Raw genomic sequence first — 21618 nt, 5'->3', positions numbered from 1 at the left:
AAGTAGGGAAGAAGAAAAATGGAGGCTGTGTTCTAGACCTCTGGTTTGAGCAGCTGGTAGGTTGGATAGTGTCATCATAATGAGTTGAGAAAGACTGGAAGAAAGACTAGGTTTTCTTTTCTTTTCTTTTTTTTTTTTTGTTTTTTTTTTACAAGAGGGGATCAGGTAAAAAACAAACAAACAAAAAACAAACTATCTTTGGGCTGTTTAAAATGTAAGATGTTTCTGACCAGATTTTAAATGAGATTTTTCTTGTTGTTTTAGGATTTTAACTGAAGCCCAAAGCTAAGGACAGTAGATGACCATTGCCCCCCATTTTTTTGGGGGGGGTACCAAATTTCTTTATTTGAAGGAATGGTACAAATCAAAGAACTTAAGTGGATGTTTTGGTACAACTTATAGAAAAGGTAAAGGAAACCCCAACATGCATGCACTGCCTTGGTGACCAGGGAAGTCACCCCATGGCTATGGGGAAATTAGCCTGAGGCTTAGCTTTCATTATCACTGTCTCCCAGGGTGTGCTTGTCAAAGAGATATTCTGCCAAGCCAGATTCGGGTGCTCCCATTTTGTGCAAGTTGGTCACGTGGTCACCCAATTCTCTGATGGCTTTCACCTGCTCATTCTGGTAATGTGTCTCAATGAAGTCATACAAATGGGGGTCACTTTTGTCAGTAGCCAGTTTGTGCAGTTCCAGTAGTGACTGATTCACATTTTTTTCCAAATGTAATGCACAGTCCGTCGCATTCAGCCCGCTCTCTCAGTTGTCATAGTCTGGTTTCTTGATATCCTGAAGGAAGATTCGGCCACCTTGTTGGTTCTGCAGCTTCATCAGTTTCTCGGCATGTTCCCTCTCCTCATGAGATTGGTGAAGAAAGTATTTGGCAAAGTTCTTCAAAGCCACATCATGGCGGTCAAAGCAGTAAAACACGGACAGGTAAATGTAGGAGGCGCAGAGCTCCAGGCTGATCTGGCGGTTGATGGTGGCCTCTGAGTCCTGGTGGTAGTTGTGGCGCACCTGCCAGGTGGACGCGGTCGTCATGGCGGTGGCTAAGGACAGGCGGCGGCGGTGGTGGCTGCGCAGCGCTGGAGCGGCAGCGGGGGCCTTGTGCCCCCCATTTTTAAAAGAGGTGTTATACTCACCCTCACATGGCATGTTAAAAGGTGGCTGAAACCAGGCCTGAGCTTGCCTCTAAGATCTGACAGAGAAGATTCTTTAAAGGTAGTTCATGGAAGTAAGATGCTATTCTCTTTTTATGAGGAGCAAGGCATGTGTTTTTTGTTTTTTTTTTTTTACCCCGTAAGCTGAGAAAGGGACTTCAAGACCCCCTCAGAGAGATTGGAGATGCTTGCCAGAAGGAGGGCACTAGCTTGCTCTTTGACCATCAATAAATCAACTTTGCAAGTACTGTATTCCTTCATTCGTCCAAGTATTCTAGGCTGCAGCGTGTGAGGAAATTGGGGACTCGTGCTTGTTGTGTGTTATGTTTATTATCCTATGCTTACGTATACCTGTATTGTAAGATACAGCTTTTACTGACCCTAACAGAAATTTCAGATTGACTAGGTAAGACAGAAATGCAAACAGGTAGGTATTCTTATGTAAAATCAATGGTGGAATCTTAGCATTGATAATTAAACCAATTAATTATCGTCTTTTAAATAAGATAACTGAGGGCCTCAAATGCGAATTGACATGTCCTAGGTTTCAATCTGTTAAAAATGCAGCCAGGACAAGAACCCAGATATCCTGACTCTTGGTGATGGTTCTTGCATTAACTCTTTGTTAAGATGGAAGCAAAACAAATTTTCACTCTTTTGGGGGGGACTATTTAAACCATTTCTTTTAGAAGTAGGCCAATAATGTGGGTAAGAACAAGTCTTTTTTTTTTTTTTTTTGGTCTTTTGGCTTTTACTCATTGCTGAGAGACACTTCTGCTTCTCTCAAATCTTTAAGTTCAGAAATTCTCTGAGATTTTGGTTTAAGTAGGAAAAAATAGTAGAAATACTACTGATTCCGTATTGTGTCTTCCCCTTCCTCCTCATATTTCTCTGTGTCCTCTCCCCTACATCCTCATTTTTTTTTTCCTTTTGTTTTGCTGGCAAGCTGCAGAACCTCACTGTGTTAAATACCTTCTTCCTAAATTATGCCTTAGCTGCCCCTTTCATGGAGAAGAGAAGGAAATAGCGTGTGTGTTTCACCATCACAGTGACATATTTCCCTTGGCATTGTATTTAATTAGATTATAGTGAATGCCATGCTGTGTGGTGCTGTGTTTTATTAAGGCCAAAACGTGGTTCCATGATAGAACATGCTGTAAGTCCTGCAGTGCAGTGCAACACGAAATTTGTAGCAACACCTGTGTCTGCTATATCATAGAGGGTAAATACGGGCCAAAATGTCTATGTAAGGGAGGAAAAAGCCAGAGGAGGTGCTGTTATCCAAGTAAAAAGCACTCTCAGCTTGAAGCATAAAATCTAAGTTTATGATAGAAAATTTCAAACTTTTTAATAGTATCGGAATGGAGCATTTCATTTTAAGCATGATTGCCTGGTGCATGCAATGCTGGAAGGCTGAGGTCACTGAAGGATTCGGGTATTCATTGGTTCACTTGTCCATTTGTTCAATACCTATTTGTTGATCATCTGACTTTTACATAGCACTGAGGGGATACAAAGCTTGTTTCCTTCCTCAATGAGCTTGCCCTGTGGATCCACTTGTGAGCCTTATTTTCCTTATCATTGAAGTGAACTCTGGCTACAACAATACAGCTTTCAAAAAAGGCTCCATTGCAACAAATGTTTGTTGAACACTGGCAGGCTATATGGAAAGAATTAGACTGGATTCTATCTATGTTCTAGTCGGAGCCTTAGCTGTTTCTTTAAATGAATATTTGCTCCTCCACCTCTACTTATTTTCACATTTTCTTCTTTGCCGAATATAGGAACTTCTTTGTGTGTGCCATGATTCAAACTAAAGAATATGTGGACATTTTAAATCTGAGGTTACTGTATCCATTGGCTTTGCTTTATCTCCTTCCTCCAGGCCTAATTGGGTACTCATACGGAAATATGCCAGGAGATAATAAAATGGCATAGGAATAAGCCACTTGTTGGAAATGTATTACGTTCTTCGTCCAAGAACATCATACTGATTGCTGGTATCCATGGAACATACTCTGATTTTATGTAGCTCCTGTTCAGTCCTGGGCTGAGCCTGCCATTGACAAGCCAGATTTGTTTTGCATCTGATGCTATTAAGAAGTCAGGGTGAATGATGCTTATTGCTGTGTGTAAGTTCTCAGTCCAGAGGACAGACTTTCCAGGAGATTTAAAATGAAGCACTGAAAGGCACACAATGTAACCACTACTTCAGGTCTTCTCTATCTGAAACCTCGAAACACATGAAATGGGGTTGTGTTGCTAGGTAGCACCTGTCCTGCCAAAAACTAATGGGCTGAGGATTTTTCCAAATGAGATAAAATCTCATTTCTTTAAAGGGTCGGTTCTGCTCTCCTAGAATGTTTCTGGAGAGGCACCTGGTAGCTCTCTTCAGTGGAAATTACAGAAATAGACAGTTATCACAAGACTGTTTAGTGATGAGATGCCATTGCTTAGCCAGTAGGATGACAGAGTTTGAGCTAGCCAAGCAGTGAGTCCCATTGAGGTTAACCTTAGTAGATAAAGAGTAGCAGTTCTTATATTCATGAGAAGTTCAGACCAGAAGATGATCTATTGCTGCAAGTAGATACCACGAGAAAGAGGAGTTACTGACAGAATATGATAAATAACACAGCTAGATTATACATGAGAAGGGGCTTAAATCTTTCAAAAACTAATGAATAGATGACAATGATAGCTCAGTCAATGCCGATAAATAATAAAAAGTTGCTGGATAGTGGAATATGGGACTAATTTGTGCACCACTCAGCATATGAGATTAAAAAAGTCAAAGAGTCAAGTATATGTAACATTAAATATGAATGATTAAAATGAGGATGGAATGAAGTGAAAGTCAAGTCTGTATGTGCCATTAAATATGAACCTACAGCACCCATAGGCATTTTTTTCAATCTCTTGGAGGATCAAAGTGTACCTGCCTCTGAAAGCAAATGTGTGTATATTTCTTACATGTGAAAAGAGTCAGTGTAAATAAAGAAACTTTAAAAATGGACAGCATATTCAGAAAGAATTGGTAATGTGACTTTTGATTCTGAACATTTGGATCAGTGTGAGCAGTATTGATATTTGGCTCTGAGAATGAAAGGCAAAGAACCAAAGAACAAAGGGCAGCCTGAGCTGGCAATGGACAAGAGTGGAATAGCAGATAATGAGGAGAGGAGTACAACTAGACACGCAGGGCCTCAGATGTCTGGGAGGATAACTGACAAGAAAGGACACAGTCAGGGCAAAGAAATGTGAAATCATGATGTCTTTGATGAATCTTTTCCCCATCAGTCTAGGTATGCTGTAAAGCAGACCTAAAGAAATAAAAAAGCATCATCCAAAGGCCTGTCTTTGAATTCCATTAATGATGACATGACAGAAGACAAAACATCCACATCCATATGCAGACTCTTTGAAAACACTGATGAGTGAGATGTCATCGAATCTTTTAGTGCTTATTAAATTGTATGGAATAGAGTGTTTCTGTTAGAGGGAAAAATGTATATCCAGCTAGTTAAGAAATAAAGAGACAAACTAATTTGTATTAATCCAAGGAAAACCACTTATCTGCAACTAAATGACATGGTGGTTAGAATGGGTCTTTCTAATTAGTCAAATAAGAGCAGCATTGCCCATGTCTGGATACCCTAGCCTTTCTTCATATGTGTAAATTCCATCACCTAAAGACAGATATGAATAAATTTTATCTTACAAGGATGATCAGAGAAGGCTCTCAGGAGAAACAAAATGTTTAAGTATGGAAAGATAAGATGCTATTACTGCTATTGCTTAAAAAGTAAAATTCTAGCTAATCAATCATTTCTGTTCCTTGGTTTATAATTAACCAGTTTGGAAGAGTTTCTTTCTTTTGCCACAAGAAATTGGGTAGTCAGAAGTAATGATGATTTCTGTATAGAGTTGCCCCTGGAACAATACAGGGGTTAGGGACATTGACCCCCTGCACAGTTGAAAATCTGTGTATAACTTTTGATGCTCCCCCAAACTTTACTAATAAGCACTGTTGACCAGAAGCCTTACCAATAACATATAGTTGATTACGTTATCTATTTTGTATGTTATATGTATTATATGCTGTATTATTACAATAAAGTGTGCTAGATAAATGAAAATGTTATTAAGAAAATTATAAGAAAGATAATATATTTACTATTCATTAACTGGAAGTGGATCATAATAAAGGTCTTCATTTTTGTCATCTTCACATTGAGTAGGCTGAAGAGGATGACGAAGAGGAGCATTGGTCTTGCTGTTTCAGGTGTAGCAGAGGCAAAACCAGTGGAGGAGGTAGAAGGGGAAGCAGGAGAGGCAGGCACACTCTGTGTAACTTTGTGGAAATACATCTTAATTTCTGTCTGACTTTTTGCTTTTTCATTTCTATAAGGTATTAATCCTTCTTCAATCATTTGCTTTAGTTTTAGTGCCTGTATCATAGAAAGGTCCATGTTGTACAAGAAGTTAAAATCAGTCTTGAATAATCAGAACCCTTCTGTCAGGTTTTCTGATGTCATCTTCTTTCCTGGCACTGCTTTTATGTCTTTTTCCTCGTTGTCTGGCACTGATTCAGAAACGCTCATCTCCATTAAGTCCTGTTCTGTTAATTTCTCTTGTGTAGTGTCTATTTGCTCTTGAATTTCTCCAACATCCATATCTTGAAACCCTTTTTGCCCCACTTTTTTGCCATATCCACAATCTCTTTTGTTATTTTCTTCATAGGCACTGTCAGAAAGCCTGTGAAGTAATGAACAATATCTGTATATAGTTTTGTCCAGCAGAAATTTATGGTTTTGAGCTGAAGGATTTAACTTTTTTTTTTTTTTCTGAAACAACAATGGCATCAAAAATCCTGGAACCCTTCCAGATTTTTATGGTGTTCTCTCTTTCAGATTTCTTTTCCATATGCAGAAAACTGAAACTGGACCCCTTCCTTTCACCTTATAAAAAAATTAACTCAAGGTGGATTAAAGATTTAAACGTAAGACGTAAAACTATAAAAACACTAGAAGAAAACCTAGGCAATATCATTCAGGACATAGGCATGGGCCAAGACTTCATGACTGAAACATCAAAAGCAATGGCAACAAAAGCCAAAATTGACAAATGGGATCTAACTAAATTAAAGAGCTTCTGCACAGCAAAAGAAACTATCATCAGAGTGAACAGGCAACCTACAGAATGGGAGAAAATTTTTGCAATCTATCCATCTGACAAAAGGCTACTATCCAGAATCTACAAGGAACTTAAACAAATTTTTTACAAGAGAAAACAACCCCATCAAAAAGTGGGCACAGGATATGAACAGACACGGACATCTATGCAGCCAACAGACACATGAAAAAATGCTCATCATCACTGGTCATCAGAGAAATGCAAATCAAAACCACCATGAGATACTATCTCACGCCAGTTAGAATGACAATCATTAAAAAGTCGGGAAACAACAGATACTGGAGAGGATGTGGAGAAATAGGAACGCTTTTACACTGTTGATGGTAGTGTAAATTAGTTCAACCATTGTGGAAGACAGTGTGGCCGTTCCTTAAGGATCTAGAACCAGAAATACCATTTGACCCAGCAATCCCATTACTGGGTATATACCCAAAGGATTGTAAATCATTCTACTATAAGGACACAAGCACACGTATGTTTATTGAAGCACCTTTCACAATAGCAAAGACTTGGAACCGAGCCAAAAATACCCATCAGTGATCAACTGGATAAAGAAAATGTGGCACACATACACCATGGAATACTATGCAGCCATAAAAAAATGATTTCATGTCCTTTGCAGGGATGTGGATGAAACTGGAAACAATCATTCTCAGCAAACTAACACAGGAACAAAAACTAAAACACCGTATGTTCTCACTCATAAGTGGGAGTTGAACAATGAGAACATATGGGCACAGGGAGGGGATCATCACACACTGGGGCCTGTCATGGGGTCAGGGGCAAGGGGAGGGATAGCATTAGGAGAAATATCTAATGTAGATGATGGGTTGATGGGTGCAGCAGACCACCATGGCACATGTATACCTATGTAACAAAACCGGACATTCTGCACATGTATCCCAGAACTTAAAGTATAGTAAAAAAAAAAAAAAATTTTTAAAGAAAAAAAAGAATCATTTTCGTGGAGTACTGTGTGTAATGAGCCTTAAAGTCCTTATGAGCCCTTGACCTGAATTAGAGATGTGTTTAGGGGCAAGTATACCACATTTTTTCAGTGTTAAACTCATGGGGTTCTGGGTAGCTGGGGGCATTGTCCAATATCAAAAGAAGGTTAAAAAACAGTCTCTTACTGGCAAGGTACTTCCTGACTTCAGGAACAAAGCATTGATGGAACCTATCCAGAGAAAGGGTTCTCACTGTATAGGCCTTCTTTTTGTACAACCAAAAGATTAGAAGCTGGTGTTTATCTTTTCCTTTCAAGTCTCAGGGGTTAGCAGCTTTATAGATAAGGGAAGTCCTGTTATAAACCCAACTGCATTTGCACATAAACTGTAGAGTTAGCCAATCTCTTCCTGCCTTTGATCCTGGTGTTTGCTTCTCTCTCTCTATCTCTCTCTCTCTTTTTTCCAGAGTAGAACACTTTTGTCTGCATTAAAAACCAGATCAGGCAAATATCCTTTCTCCTCAATGATTTTCTTTATGGCATCTGGGAACTTGTCTGCTGACTCTTGGCTAGCAGAATCTGCTTCTCCTGTTATTTTGACATTTTTAAAGCCAAACCTCTTTCAAAAATTATCAAACCATCCTTTGCTGACATTAAATTCTCCAACTTTAGATCCTTCATCTTCCTTTTGCTTTAATTTGTAATATAATGACTTCATTTTTTTCTCAAATCATATTAGAGACCATAGGTGTGCCTTTCTTATAGCAATCCTGCAACCACATAAAAGCTGAATTTTTAATATGAGATGAAAATGTGTTTTGCAAAAAGTACAAGGTTTTTGTGCATACTGGTATAGCTGCAGTGAAGGTGTCACAAATTTCCTTTTTGTTTTTTACATCAGTCATTATACTGGATTCATTTATCTCCAGTTTGTGAGCAACCACAGCTATAGACCTCAATCTATGAAAAATATCAAGCAATTTAACTTTTTCTCATAATGTCATGACTTTGCTTCTTGGGAGCACTTCCAGCATTACTAGTGGCACTAGTTCACTGCAATAGCAAGAGAAGGCCAGGCGCTGTGGCTCACACCTGTAATCCCAGCACTTTGGGAGGCCGAGGCGGGTGGATCATGAGGTTAGGAGTTCGAGACCAGCCTGGCCAACATGGTAAAACCCTGTCTCTACTAAAGATACAAAAATTAACTGGGCATGGCAGTGTGTGCCTGCAATCCCAGCTACTCGGGAGGCTGGGGCAGGAGAATCACTTGAACCCAGGACGGAGGTTGCAGTGAGCCAAGATCACGCCACTGCACTCCAGCCTGGGTGACAGGGCAAGACTCCATCTCAAAAAAAAAAAAAAAAAAGCAAGAGAAGGTGGCTAGGAAATAATTGCAACAATATGAATTGTACTACAGTTACATTCATGTGGTTATGATTTAATACTACACCTGTATGTTTGTTTACATTTCTCTTGACTGAAAATGGCACCATGTATGGTCTGAAGTGTTTATGTGCATATGTTTTGATAAATTTTAACTTTTTTATAATAGATTTGTGTATATTTATGGTAGTAAATGATAGACTAATATCTACATATATTTTATGAATTATGACATACCTAACTGTTTCTCAAAATTTTTAAATATTTCTAGGCTACAAGATTCATCTGCAAGTTTTCTCAAATGGTGGTAAATCTCCAAAAAATTTTCAATATTTATTGAAAAAATCTGTGTCTAAGTGGTCCTGTGCAGTTCAAACCTGTTGTTCAAGGGTCAACTACACATGATAACAAAGCATCCAGCTGAAAAGTGATTCAGTCCTTCATCATTTCCCACCTTCTGAGAGAGGACTTGAGTTCAGAATGCTGACTTCTGTCCCTTCGTATTCTTTCAGTAGTTAGTATCTCCCTTTTCTCAGAGGCAGATATCTAGAATGATGGGAAGGTGAAAGAAAATCCTGGCTCAGTGAATACAAATACCTCTTTCACTACTCGTGATAGACCTTAACGACCCATCCTCCTTAGAAAACAAAACAAAGAAACAATCAAATAAGCCATTTTTGTCATTTGTTCAGGCAGGGGAATCTTTCTCTTTGAAAGAGTGTGTTGGCTGGTATTACCAAGATTTGAGTCATCTGGTGTCCCTGGGGAAGTTGGAAGCTTAGATTCTTAGGGATGACAAGAACCACAAAGGGTAGTCTGGTTGCCCTGAGAGAATATATTAAACCTTGTATCAGGAACTTAGATTGTCTGTTCATGAATTTGTTTATTCATTCAATTATCTATTCTTGTAGGTGTTAGGGCAATAGTGTTGAGTGAAATCAGATGTGATTCCTGTCCTCCTGGAACACTAATTCTAGTTGGGGAGATAATATATACTAAACAACTAATCACAGATATGAAGTATATGACTATGGTAATAATGAAATGCTCTGAAGGAGGGCACCAAGTTTTGTAAGCACATGCAACAAAGAAGACAAACCTAGACTTGTAGGTTAGGAAAGACTTCATGGAAGGATGAATGGAAATTAATCTGATGAGGTGGAATGGAGGAGAGTGTTCCAGACAGGAGGACTCTCATGAGCATCATCCTATGGAGGGGAAAAGATTTTCTTAAAATTCTCTAGACACAATACTTGAAAGAGTAGGTTCTGGGGCTCCCTACTCTATGAAATCCTGGCTTTATTATTCACTAAGTGAACATTGATAGTTTCTCTAAGCCTCAATTTCTGAGGAAAAGATTAAAAATGGTAAGAGATAAAAGTATCGACTTCATAGGGTTGCTTTGCATGAAATAAGTGAATGCATGTAAACCAGAAGAGTTTGTAGCTCATTCGAACTAATTGTCAGTTATTTTTGTTAGGTGACAACATTCTAAATCTGCAGTTTTTAGAGTCAGGAAATTCTTTTTTTGTGAAGTTTAAAGTTTTATCAAAGGAATATATATACATGGTTTAAAGAGTCAGAGTGTTACATAGCTTGTAATGAGAAGCAGCTGACCGGTCATCTTTACAGCCTGACATTTTGCATTCCCAGGAGGCAACTGTTTTTCACCTCCATGTTTCTAAATAAAATGTTGGTACTATGACTTCTTGAATTTTTAGTTTTCGATGTTAGCTACTTACTTTTATGTAAGACAAGGATTTAAACTACCACGTATGCTGGAAGTAATGACTATTTCTACATGTAAGATATGTAGAAACTTCTCTCCTCTTGCTGTGTTTACAGTCTTAAACCTATGTTAATGTAAATTCAGTGAGCCAGGTAGTATACTATTATTAATTTTGCTTCCTCTATAATATTTTGTTTTTCTCAAAGTTAATAATATTTTTAAAATTTATATATTTGCTTATTTTTCTATGTATTAATTGCTAATTCAACCCCAAACCCTCCTTAGTTGTGCATAGCTTATTTCAATACATTTAAACATATTAGGCCATCCCAATTTTGTTTTTTTGAAAAAAATCTCCCCTAGAATTTTGGGTCTGCACTGATCTGTACTGCTTGCCCTTTAGACCTGAGGTACAGCTGTTATGCTGCATTTCCCTTCACCATCATGCTGAGGCTCCCTGTCACTTTCACTATTCTCTGGCTTTCCTTTTCCTTTGATTATGTTTATCATTCATTCTTATTTTTCTCTTTCATTTTCATTTCATTTCATATTCCAGTACATTCCTGAGAAAAGATATGCGAGAATACAAAATTTTGAAATGTTGAATATCTGAACATGCCTTTATTCTGTCTTCACACTGAATTGGTAATTTGGCTGGGTATAGAATTTTAGGTTGGAAAATTTTTTCCGTCAATATTTTAATGGTATTCCTTCATTATCTTTTATATGTAGGAGATGATATTAAGAAGTCACTGCCATACTGATTTAATTAATTAATTAATTAATTAGTTTATTTATTAGACAGAGTCTTGCTTTGTTGCCCAGACTGGAGTGCAGTGGCAGGATCTTAGATCACTGCAACCTCCACCTCCTGGGTTCAAGTGATTCTCATGCTTCAGCCTCTTGAGTAGCTGGGACTACAGGCACGTGCCACCATGTCTGGCTAATTTTTGGTAGTAGAGATGGGGGTTTCACCATGTTGCCCAGGCTGGTCTCGAACTCCTGAGCTCTGGCATTCTGCCTGCCTCAGCCTTCCAAAGTGCTAGGATTACAGGTGTGCCCAGCCTGATTTTTGATCTTGTGTATGAAAATTGTTTCTTATCCCTTCTCTGAAGACTTGTAGTATTTTCTCTTTGTTTTCCAAAATTTTCATGATGATATATGTCTGGATGTGTGCTAATTTTTATCCCTTGTACTGGATACTTTCAATCTAGAAAATTATGTCTTTTAGTCATGAGGGATTTTCTTGAATTATATTTTTGATTTTCTCTCCTCTGTTTCTCTCTCCTTTCTTTCTGGAATTCTTATTATTTGAAAGCTAAAAATCCTGGATCGATACACAAATTTTTATCTATTTTTCTTCCTATTTTCCATCTCTGTTGTATTTCTCTCTTTTGTAACATTGCCTCAAAATTACTTTCCATCCTGTCTGTGAATTTTTCATTTTTGTTGTCATACTTTTAATTTCTAAGAGCTATTCTTTTGTTTTTGAATGCTTCTTTAAAAAATGGAATAATACCTTTCTTGTTTTACGGAGGCAACATATTCTCTTATCTCTCTAATGGTTAATTGCAACTTTTTTTTGAAGTTTTCTTCTTCATAGCTCACAATCTGCTTTTTTGTTTATTATAGTCTCTTGTCTTCCATACAGAGCATTCCTCAAATATGTGTTAATTCTTGACTGCTTATATTTAAGTGTGAGGCTGTAGAGAAGACTGGAAACTGTGAAGAGATGAAGCTTGTCTGCTCCAGCCTTCAGTATAGGGAGATCTGGCTGGGCTCCCAGATCTTAACTTGGGAAGCCTCTGATATCAGTTATCAGTTTTATTAGGTCTGTTCTCTTGGACTAGTCAGATTTCTGAAGAAAGATCTTCCTATGTCCTCTGTGTCTGTGTTTATATTTGTGTATGTATCTGGCTGCGAGCATTCTGGCAACCAAGCAGAGGGAAAAGTCTGAGGGCCTTAACATTGGTATGTATATATTCACCTAATTTCCCTTATTTTAGTACAGTGCCCTTTCACTTAGCGAGCATGGTGTCTCCTGGTTCAGAAGTCCTCTATTTTACATTCTCAAGAGAATAAAACTTTAGTTTTCTACCAGAGCTGGTGAAGGGCAATCACCCAGTTGTATAGAGTGAAGGAAAGAAATTCTGGGTGTCATGTTATTTTCTCTGAAACAGTTTTTCATCCAGGCATCCTATTTTTATCCTCACTTTCACCCTTATATCCAAAGATACATGGCACTACTACTGTCTGAGCCTTTTGGGAGTTTGTGGTATAAATTGATTTGTTTTGTTCTTTTCTTACTGACTTAGATTCAGGTTACTTAGGACCTAGTCAACTGGATAACTAACTAACTTGATTTTCTGACTTCCAATTTATAAAAGCATTCTCTTCTTTCCCATTGTTGTTTTGAGTGTACAACTTGAAATTGTCCTTTATTGTAATTTTATAGAGCTTAAGGGAAAGAGGAAAATTAAATGCATGTGTCCAATCTGCCATCTTTTGCTGAAAATGAAAAGGTTATTTGATCTAAATATTTTCTTAGGTCGAGAGCACTTTACATATTTCGAAGTTATTTTTTTCTGCCCTTTCTCCTCCTTAATTTGCATATATTTTCATCTAAAAAAGATTGTAATATTTCAGTTTTACTTATTTTTAATACCATCAACACCAATAACATCTTCTGCTATATGGAATCAATGTGTTGAGACTTCATGAAAAGGCAAGTTCAAATAATATTCCATATGTTCTTGCTCAATAGTGATTATTGGTTTTAATAAGGCTGTAATTATAGTTAAAAGAATGATAGTTAATTCTCTACTTCTCAGGGACTGATTGCCAAATTTGGGGATTATTTAGATTCCTTGAAGATTTTTATTTTCTTTTTTTACTGCTACTTTGCTTCTGAGCCCTTCAGTTCTCATTAAGAAGTCTGCTTCCATTAAATTAAAAACAAAGTTATTTAAGAAGTAGAATAAGTTGTCCAATTATTGTCTTTGGTTCAGCTTAACAAACATTTCTCAAATGTTTATAAGTGTTGTGCTAGACATTGGAGTTATAAAAATGGGAATGATCTCTACCCAGGCTAGCTCCATTATTTGCAGTTAAATATTGAGGAAGTTGAAACTAAAATGGACAAGTATTTGTTTTTGATTATCTGTATATTTTATTTGATCTAATCTTCCTACTCATGTTAAAATGTATTTTTTTTTTGGTTAACCTTTTAACATTTTAAACAATGTTGAGATATATGAAGAAAAACTTAGTATTGCCTGCTCTCCCAAACCTTCCCTATTTAATTAACAAATGACCAAAATTCACCATGGAAATGCATATCTTTCATTCAAGGGTCTGAACATCATTAAATGTAAAAACACATTGTCTGTATTAACATTTCAGTACCTGCAGAGTCTCTCCTGTCAGGAGGTTTGGCAGGCTTGGACATGGAGAGAAGATGAGGCTCTTGCTCATCAGTAAGAGATGGTAAGGGATTTGTTGAAGGGGATTAAGGGAGAACATTTGAAAAGGAAGGCTGGGCATACAGATACCAGAGAAGATCACAAGTTTCTTGATGTTTTTATTCACTTTTTGATTTTTTAAAAAATATGTCATCTATTTTGTTTTATTCTAATTCTAGGAAATTAACAGTCCTTGAATGATCTGTGTGGCAATGCCCAACTAACTAGCATATTTTATTGACCAGAACATCTTTCCTGCCAACTACCCTGGACCGTTGAGGTTTACTGTGGATCATTAGTTCATGGAGGGAGGAGACCATGTGTATCTTTTATTCCTTTTATATCCCTTCTCAGTACTAACACCTGTCCTCTAGGCAGGAGTGCTGGAGCCTCAGTTAAGCCTGTTGACTGACTGACTGAAGATGTCCAGACATACTGCTTCATCAGTCAAGTTTCTTCTTGAATTATTTTAATGCTATTTTTACCTACTGAATTCTCAAATATGCCCCCTCTCCCATACCAGCTAATTGGTCAGGACTTTATTACAGAGAACCTTGCAGTTGGAATTGCTCCCTAGAAGCTGAAAATACTCCAATTAATGGTTCATGGGTTACTGGGTAGTCAGACCCCGCCACCTGCATTTACTTACATTATTGGGAGCCTGGATGTCAAAGGCCCTGGGAGGTTTTCTGCACAATATGTTTGGGAAGGTGAAGATCTTATGGTCCCTCACCTTTGCAGAGAAGCAGAACCCCTGAGAAGAATTTTCGGGAGTTGATCCGTCAGTGGAGATTTCTTGAGGGGTGATGGGCTCAGACATGCTGCCCTTTCAAATGACCCATTCTCCCACCTTTCCTTCTTAATTAAAGAAATTATTGCACCAGAGTGGTTAATATCCAGCCTCCAGAGTCATTCTGCTTGGTCTCAAATTTAAATTTTAGCATTCACTAACTGGTTTTTGCAAAAGCAACCTTAGCCTTTCTGTACCTCAGTTTTCTCTTTTGCTTACTTGTAAAATAGGGATAATAATATCTACCTTACAAGGTCATTAGGTGGGGATTAAATGAATTAATACAAGTTAAATATGTAGAAAATAAGTATCCAATGAATGTTTAGCCATTATTATTATCATCCAGATAATATTATGACAATGTCTTGAAGAATCCAGGGGATTTGGAGAACCCCTGACCTTCAAGTCCCTCTGAATTGCTTTCCACTGGGAAGAAAATAAGGATCTGCTCTATGTAAACCCTCATTGTCACTAGCTCACTAATTAGGTTTCTAACTAATCATAGCCCAGAGGGTGACAGATAAAACTGGAGCATGGAAGAAGAAGTTGTACCTAAAAATAATAAGAAATTTGGTAAAACGTATTGTTGCTATGGAGGCAGCAGTGTATGCAGAAGCAGCAATGGACATGGGAATCAATGGCCTCTGCTTCTGGGCAAACCATTTAACCTCTCTTATCCTCTGATTTCTCACCTGTAAAATGAAGATAAGAATGCCTGCCTGCTTTAGAATGAATGTTTGTGTTGCTCTAAAATCCATATGTTGTAGCCTCAATCCCCAGTATGATGGTATTTGGAAGTGGGGACTTTTGGGGGCCAAGTAGGATTAGATGAGACCATGAGACCATAAAAGTGGGCCCCTCATTATGGGATGAATTCCCTTATAAAAAAAGTTGGAGGCGCAGGATCTCACCCTGTGTGCATGCAACAAAGAAATGCCACGTGTGGATATAACGAGAAGACAGACATTTGCAAGCCAGGAAGAGAACCCTCCCAGTTCTGGGGCATGGGAAGTCCAAGATCAAAGAGGTTGGGGAAGCATGCCTCATAGAACATTTTGAAAATTAATTACATACAAACATTAATTACATAGGCACACATGCACACGTGCACATGCACACACACAGAGCTAATATTCATTGAGAGGTTAGCACAGTGCCTGGTATGTAATACATGTTTAATAAACGTTAGTTATTTTTCTTATCATGCTGCACTATGAATAGGTGCTTGACTTTCTTCCTGAGTCTGGTCTAATCATCTCTTATATGAAGATCAGTGTATTTGTGCTCCTAAAACCACGAGAATTCAAAGAGCAATTAAGGCAAAGCCATGAAGAATGCACCAGAATTGTGTGGCTATGGCCTGTAAGCATTAGTAGCTATGGAGGCCTCATCTGATACGTTAACATGGCAGAATAGCCTCTTTGGGCCATCTATTCCATAGATGGAATGTATGTAACTATTGATTTTAGGGTGATCCTGAGTACCCGGACAGAGTATAACAAAAGAAATAGTCCCTGAAGTTTTGCTTTCCAATTGTCTATTTCCTTTGGGCAATTGAATTATTACTAATGATCATTTTTTTCTAGCGTAGGTCTTATCCTATGCTATTAGCCATTCCCCTAGCTTAAAAACCTTCCCCCTTGCCCTTCTTCACACCTTATCTCCCAAAATGTCTTTCTAAAATGGTATCTTCTCAGTCCCTCCATGGGTTCCTTGTCCATTGCTTATCTCTCAAATGTTGATGACCATCAAGGATCCGCTGTCACTCCTCTTCTCTTCTTATACATCTGTGTCAGAGAGAGCTACTTGTTTACCTCTACATCTAATTTCTCCTTTATTCTTAGTAACAGAACCTCATGTTAGATGGACACATGCCTACTTGGGATAAAGATAATTCCCAGACTCCCTTGCAGTCATGTAATAAAGAAAAGGTTATTTTGTGTGGGACTTCAAGGAAGAATTTTCTTCTCCCTGTCTTCTTCCTTCTGATCTGCAATGAGGATATGATGGTGAAGCTCAAGCAGCTCCCTTGGGCCATGAGCTGACTTTGAGAGTGAAAGCCATGTTCTAGGGTGGTGGGGTAGAAAGAGAAGGTCCTTTTCAGAAGACGTCATATCAGCTCTAGGTTGCTCACCTACAAACTTGTTTTGTATGACAGAGCTAGATCCCCATGTTGTTTAAGCTACTGCTATTTTGGGTTTTCCTGTTACATGCTTGGCACAGATGAACTTCAAGGAGGATGCAGGCATGGACAATGATTGGTGGAGAGGACGATGGGCTGAAGAGTAGAGGTCGTACTTTGTTTTGTGTGTACCATTTAAGGTTCTGAAATTCTTATGCAGCTGTAGGGATGTGAAAGACATTCTATTATTGGCTGACATAAAACTTTCTGCCAAATTGGAGGCTCAAAGTTAGATACAACTTGTGAAGAAATGAGGTATTTATTGCACACATGAGTTAGTGGAGTAGGGTTCGTCTTGCTATACACATAGATGATATTTTGTATAAAACATTCTTTAACTTTATTTATTTTCCCCTTAATATATCGAGGACCCTTTCAATGTTGATAAATACATATGTATATCATCATTTAAAATGAGCACATCATAGTCTGCTGGAATATATTTGATCACCTCCTTTTCTTCTTTACCAGCCCTTGCCAGCCAGTATCTCAGAAGGTATATTGGACACTGATGCTTGCTATCACTTGTACATACATTGTGTGACTTTTTCCCAAACTGGCTCCTCCCTGGTGGTTTTCAGACTAGTTTGGCGACTTACTTATGATCCTTGACTAGCTTTTAGTAGGCATTCTTCTGATGCTCCTTTAAGCTTTGCTGATCTCATGCTGGTATAGGCTCTCTGAAAGGACCCTACCATCTCTGTGGTTCAAGGTCTCAATATCTCTGCATGACCTCCATTTTATCAATCTTTGAAGGCCCAGCTCATATACCAGCAATTGCTTAAAGTCTCTTCTTACTCACTCTACCAAATGGAAGTCATCTCTCCCTTATCTTTTTTTTTTTGAGACAGGGTTTTGCCCTTGTTGCCCAGGCTGGAGTGCAATGGCGCCATTTTGGCTCACTGCAACCTCTGCCCTCTGGGTTCAAGCGATTCTCCTGCCTCAGCCTCCTGCGTACCTAGGATTACAGGTGTTCGCCACCATGCCTGGCTAAATTTTGGATTTTTAGTACACACAGGGTTTCACCATGTTGGCCAGGCTGGTCTCGAACTCCTGACCTCAGGTGATCCACCCGCCTCTGCCTCCCAAAGTGCTGGGATTACAGGCGTGAGCCACCACACCTGGCCCCTCTCCCTTTTCATAACAATTTAGCCACTTACCTGTGCTCCCTGTGTGACCGTGACGTTTCTATCTCCTTAGGCTCGTAGCTCACCCTATCACCTCTCACCAGGCCTTTATCCTTAATGAAAGGACTGATGGTCTGCCTTACCTCCCAACTCCAGTGATTTTTTCATAGTCAGGGCTTGGGAGATGTTTGTCAAATGAGTGGCATCTCTGTTGATTTTCCTCACAATAATGTACTGTTCGTGATATCCTAGAATGTCAATGCCATTTAGAGATTTGTCACTGTAGTAAATGTCAAGGCCTTAGAGGTAAATTTTGTGTCTGAAAACCCACCTCCTATGCGGCAGAAGCAGGTAGCAGGAAAGCAATTTTATAAATGACCTGGCTGGATTGTTCTGTGTTGTTTTGACCCTTCAAAAGACACAATGAAAGCAAGAAAAGTGGCTTTCCCAGTGCCTCAGCAGTTGGAGACTGTCTCAGGTTGCTCTTGCCTTGACCTCATTCACCTGTTGAGATTGTTAGCCCTAAAATGCTTAATCAGAAGTGTAATGTCTTAACATTATCAGGCAGGTCAGACTGACCCTGGCCAAATCCTTTCGACTGGCTGACACGAAAGGAATCTAGGGCACCGATTTCAGATATATTCACTGGCATGTGGGGCTTCAAAGAGATCGAGGAGAAATGGATTGTTTCTTTGCTGGGTGGGGATGTCTACAATGCTTAACAAGGCCAGTTCTGGGCTTTGCAGCCTGCTGGTGGGAGGCCTGGTGTGACAGGCAGTTAATGTTTAAGGACAATGAACTGTCTTGCTGTGTGATCACTGAAAGACGGTCTTTTATAGTCTCACTGATGAGTCATCCTCTCTGGGCAATCAATTTTTAGCTTGCTATACTTTCTGTTTTCCCTATGAATAAGTTTATTTATAATCTTCAAATCCTCTATTCCTGCTCGGTCTCTTGTTTTGAACTTTGGCTGGGCACTGGCTGGGAAACTTCAGGCTGTTCAGATTTAGGGTATGGATTTCAAAGTCAAATTGTCTAGACATCTGTTACAGAAGTTGGTGCGGCTCTGCTGAGCTTGTCACTTGGGAGATGAATTTCTTTATGGCTGGCCTGGCATCGTTAATTTTAGTAAAAAGTTTTTGCATTGTAGTTTTATACCCCAATAGTCTGGAAGTGCTCCGCATTACTAATCCCACAGGCCTGGGAAAATGAAAGCCTCTGACAGAGTCTGTGACAGGAAAATATCACCAACTCCAACACCTGATCACTCCTTGATGTTTCCAATGAATCTGCCAATGCCCGAGCCATCTGCTGCACCTAGGCATTTTTTCTCACTTAATATGAGAATGTAAATATGCCAATAATGCTGAAAAGCATAACAACAGCAGTGATGAAGGTGATAGTGGTGATGGCCACCATTTATCAAACACCAACTACAGACCAGCTGCTGGGCCAGGTGCTCTGTGTACGTCTGTGGTTTCTACCCCCCACTGCATGTTAGAATCACCTGGGGAATTAAGCAAAACTATACAGCAGTCCCACCCCATAGCAATTAAATCAGAAGTTTCTTTTCCAATATTACTTCCCAGAGTTCCTTTTCATAAACTCTTTTCAAAATTACCATGTAATTTCCCATGATTATTAAAGTAATGAATAATCCTGTTAAAGTATGTTGATAATAAAGAGAATAACAAAATTAAAATCATAGAATGATTCCAACACACAGAAATGCTCTATTAACATTTTTTGACAACTTCATTGAGTTCTAATTGACACGCAGTAAGTTGCACATATTTGAAATGGACAGATTGAAAAGTTTTGACATTCCATTAACTTTTTGGTATATTTCTTCTGATCTCTTTTTTGTTGTTGTTTGTTTTTTGAGACAGAGTCTTGCTCTGTCACCCAGGCTAGAGTGCAGTGGCACAATCCCAGCTCACTGCAACCTCCACCTCCCAGGTTCAAGCGATTCTCCTGCCTCAGCCTCCTGAGTAACTGGGATTACAGGTGCGTGCCACTGTGCCCGGCGAATTTTTGTATTTTTAGTAGAGACTGTGTTTCACCATCTCAGCCAGGCTTGTCTCGAACTCCTGACCTCGTGGTGCACCTGCCTCAGCCTCCAAAAGTGGTAGGATTACAGGTGTAAGCCACTGTGTCTGGTGTCTTCTGATCTCTTTTCCTCCTTCCCTCCTTTTGTCTCTCCCTCCTTCTCTCCCTGTCCCTTCCTCTTTCTCTGTCTAATACACATTTTGTATTCTATTCTTTTTAAGTTAACATTTATGATAAAATTTTTCTGTACAATTTTTTTAAATACATGAGTGTAATGGCTATACAATATTCTGTTGTATGGCTGTCATAGTTAATTTAACATTCATTTAATTTTGGACAGTTATATAATTTCTACCTTTTTACTATCAGAAACAAAAGTATAATGAACTGTTATAAATTGTCCTCATCAGTTTAGACTATTATATATAGAATTTTGGTTCAGTGTAAAAAAAAACTTTGTGCCTCAGTTTTCCCATCTGCAAATGGGGTGCATGTATGATACCTACCATATAAGGATGTTTGATGAATAAATGAAATATTACTTTTGCATAATAATATTTAGTGCAGCACTCAGCATTTTATTTTATTTTTTATTTTTGAGGTGGAGTCTTGCTCTTGTCACCCAGGCTGGAGTGCGGTGGCACGATCTTGGCTCACTGCAAGCTCTGCCTCCCGGGTTCAGGCAATTCTCCTGCCTCAGCCTCCCAAATAGCTGAGACCACAGGTGCCCATCACCACGCCTGGCTAAGTTTTTGTATTTTTAGTAGAGACAGAGTTTCACTATGTTGGCCAGGCTGGTCTCAAACTCCTGACCTCAGGTGATCCACCTGTCTCGGCCTCCTGAGGTGCTAGGATTACAGGCATGAGCCACTGTGCCTGGCCTCACCACTCAGCATTTTATAAGTGTTCAATTTATATTAGCTGTTGTCTTTATCATTTTTGGCATTTAGCTGTATGTGTGTATAGCCTTTCTTCCATATTAAGTGGAACCCCTTTGAAGACTAAAAACTTATGTCATGCTTTTTGTCTCCTTCAGAGGCGACTGCACAGTGGTAAGCACACGGCCAAGCTTATACAATTTTTGAATAAAGTCACTGAATCGATCCATTAGTCAATCAACCAATTCAACCTTTTAAAATGGGTTTTCAACTACCGTAGGCTCTCACAGCTCTCCTCCAGCCTGGAAATTTGGCATGGGCTTTGCCCGTATTTGCTCCTTGCTTCCTGTCATGCTCATTCCCTTTCAAATCATTCTGCATACAGGGAACCGGAGTTACAGGTGCTTGCGGTAGGGGTGCTCAGGAGGATTCCATGGCCTCTCACACTGAGCATCTCATATAGTTGCCCTAGGGAGGACTCAGACTCATCAGAAGTGGGTGGGGCTGGAGATTGGAAGGAAAAAGAATGGATGCTTCTGCCCGTGAGAGATGAGATCCAGGAAAATAAGGCAAGGGAAGAGCTGAAATATGGGTAGGGTTCAGGTCATGGTGAGCTCCGGCTTGATAGGAGTAGGAGTGAAGTTATTTTGCTGGCAGGGGTGGTGTTGGGGAACAATGGCTGGATGGTATGTTTCCCTCCTCATGTGGCTAATCTATGTAG

General features: G+C 39.0%; 1 pseudogene across 1 annotated transcript; it reads right to left on the bottom strand.

The window, feature by feature from the left end:
* Positions 1-327: 327 nt before the first annotated feature.
* LOC112605376 lies at positions 328-6543 on the bottom strand (annotated as a pseudogene). Its single transcript, XR_003115399.1, has 2 exons — positions 6537-6543; positions 328-1048 (listed from the first exon to the last, which is right to left on the bottom strand). The product of XR_003115399.1 is annotated as a ferritin heavy chain-like (transcript).
* Between the last annotated feature and the right edge of the window lie 15075 nt (positions 6544-21618).

This window comes from Theropithecus gelada, chromosome 13, assembly GCF_003255815.1.
Source record: "Theropithecus gelada isolate Dixy chromosome 13, Tgel_1.0, whole genome shotgun sequence".
Lineage (NCBI taxonomy): Eukaryota > Metazoa > Chordata > Mammalia > Primates > Cercopithecidae > Theropithecus > Theropithecus gelada.
Note: the sequence above shows the minus strand (reverse complement) of the source record. Positions and strands in the feature narration are given on the sequence as shown.